Source organism: Eptatretus burgeri, chromosome 15, assembly GCF_056783735.1.
Source record: "Eptatretus burgeri isolate ZD-2024b chromosome 15, Ebu_testis_v1, whole genome shotgun sequence".
NCBI lineage: Eukaryota > Metazoa > Chordata > Myxini > Myxiniformes > Myxinidae > Eptatretus > Eptatretus burgeri.
Window position 1 is genome coordinate 30538951 of NC_140975.1, and position 2413 is coordinate 30541363.

Sequence of the window (2413 nt, forward strand, 5' to 3'; positions counted from 1 at the left end):
AACAACCTCCGCCCACCTTCGGTGATGGAGGTAATGAGGAGAGAGAAGAAGGGAAGAAACGCAGTAACCTCCAGGTAAGAGGGTTGGGTTATGATGGGTTAATGGGGGTAGAAAACATTGTGGGTGAGGAAGGATAGGGGACGACATGAGATGTGTTTGTCTCTTCAATCCATAGAGTGTGCTGTGATGCACAATTCTGCTTATGGACGAGTGGCAAGTTCTCAGAAAACCTTTATTATTGAAAAAAAAAGATAATTAGCGACCATCTACTGTGTGTGTGTGTGTGTGTGTGTGTGTGTGTGTGTGTGTGTGTGTGTGTGTGTGTGTGTGTGTGTGTGTGTGTGTGTGTGTGTGTGTGTGTGTGTGTGTGTGTGTGTGTGTGTGTGTTCTTCTTTCGGCTGCTCCCGTTTGGGGGTCGCCACAGCGGATCATCCGTTATGATCCGCATACTGATTTGGCACAGGTTTTACACCGGATGCCCTTCCTGACCCAACCCTGGTCGCCTCTTATGACACAGGGATAAGGATTGGGTTTCGCCATGATTCCGGGCTGCCCTACACTCTCTCATAGCATGGCCCAGTACAGAGCGCCCGTCCTCAAGCGATCCTCCAACCCAAGCCTCCGAGTAGCTGGATTACAGGCGCACGCCACTACGCCCGGTATCATCTACTTATTGTGTATGCAAATACAACAGAACCTTTGACTTCCACTCAATCACCTCTTGCTCCTGCACCATTTTTGTGGAGGTGGGTGCGTTGGGAGACAAGCCCCACCGTTTCCCTCTTCCCAGTGGAACTTTTTCCATTAATATTTGTTAAGATGTTTTGAGAACTACTACTACATATTTAACCAAGCATACCACTTCTACTACAACTACTACTAGTACTACTACGACTACTTATTTAAGTGCCCTATTCCCACCTTTTGACCTGTTGTGATAGTCTTGATGGAAAAATAATTCCCACCAAGTCTCTCACGAACTGGGTGGCCAGGCCTGATGTTCGTTTGCAAGGGAATTTGTAATTTGTTCAGAATGCCAGCGAAAGACAGCGTGGGTTCTTTAACATCCACCAACCATAACGATAGGAGATGGGACTGCCAGCTAAATATCCATCTGAGAGACAACGTACCTTCTGATGTAATGCGACACCAGCGAAGCACCAGTTGGACAAGTTATAGTCAGATCAGGAATCGAACTCACGCTAGACAGCAGCTCAAAGGTAAGTCCGCTACCTTTGAACCATCCTTTAGTACAGCAAGCACTCATGTTGCAAACTCTCAAACATCGCTCCCACTCTCTCCAAGTACATTCCCTTCATGGGAATGAGAAATTTTCCGGTCATCGAATGGTATGGAAAGTGATCGCACTCCTTGCCCCGTGTTCCATCAATGGCATGAATAAATATGGATGATAACTAACACTTTATAAAGAGGCTCTGGGACAATTTGGCAACACTTCTGGGTGAGTGGAAATAATTAACACGTTCACAGCGGGTAGGGCAGCAGTAAATTAACGGTTCACAAACGATTATTGCTCCTCATTGCCGAGAAATTTCTACTCGATGAAAATGAAGGTCGATTGAAGCTTGCTTGACATCAGAGGCGCAAAAGCTCAATCTGCGACCCCATCGGATGCTTTGCTCTCGCCTTGACTCGAACCATGCTGCGTTTGATGGCAGCACTCGATTGTGCTTTCCTCAAATTGTGTCCCTTTATCTGTGGCCCGTGAGTAATTACACATCAGCGGGATGTGGAAGCATATCATGTCGAATGCTCACCTATGTAGCGTTCATCTGACAACTCAACCTTTGTAGTCTCCACTGCAGGACACCTGCTCTTTGACCGAGTCATCGCTGGGACACTTTTGACTGCACGATGAGTCAAACGCATGGAAATTGCTGTATTATAGGTTGGGATTACAAGAAATGACGTTTTTCCGGTGCTTGCCATTCATTTATCCTTATACAAGTAATAATGATAATAAAAACATTTTTAATGTAAAAGGATGTAGGGATAATGTGTCAACAAAGTATGGATGATTACAAGAAATGATCATGTGAAACCATCCTGACATCTTTATTTGAATAATGGTTGTTCCCTGCCCATCTATGTATCCATTTACAATGATAGTACATATTGATCATGTCTATGTTTGAATTTGACTAGTGAGATATTAAATAGTTACACACGCACACGCATGCACACGCACACACATGCACGCACGCACGCACGCACGGAACTTGCAAAAGATATCTAAAGACAGATGCGAATAGAAGATGTCACACATGAAACTGAAACACCAATGAGCACAGCCCCAGGGATTGCAAAAAAGAAATATACCATCAGAGATGGGGAATCCCCCGCCATTGAATGAAAAAGGTCATACATATTCCAGATAATGAGGGAGGTGAAT

At 44.9% G+C, this 2413-nt stretch overlaps 1 pseudogene; it reads right to left on the bottom strand.

Moving 5' to 3' along the window:
- Nucleotides 1-520: 520 nt before the first annotated feature.
- Nucleotides 521-661, bottom strand: LOC147011830 (signal recognition particle RNA; annotated as a pseudogene).
- Between the last annotated feature and the right edge of the window lie 1752 nt (nt 662-2413).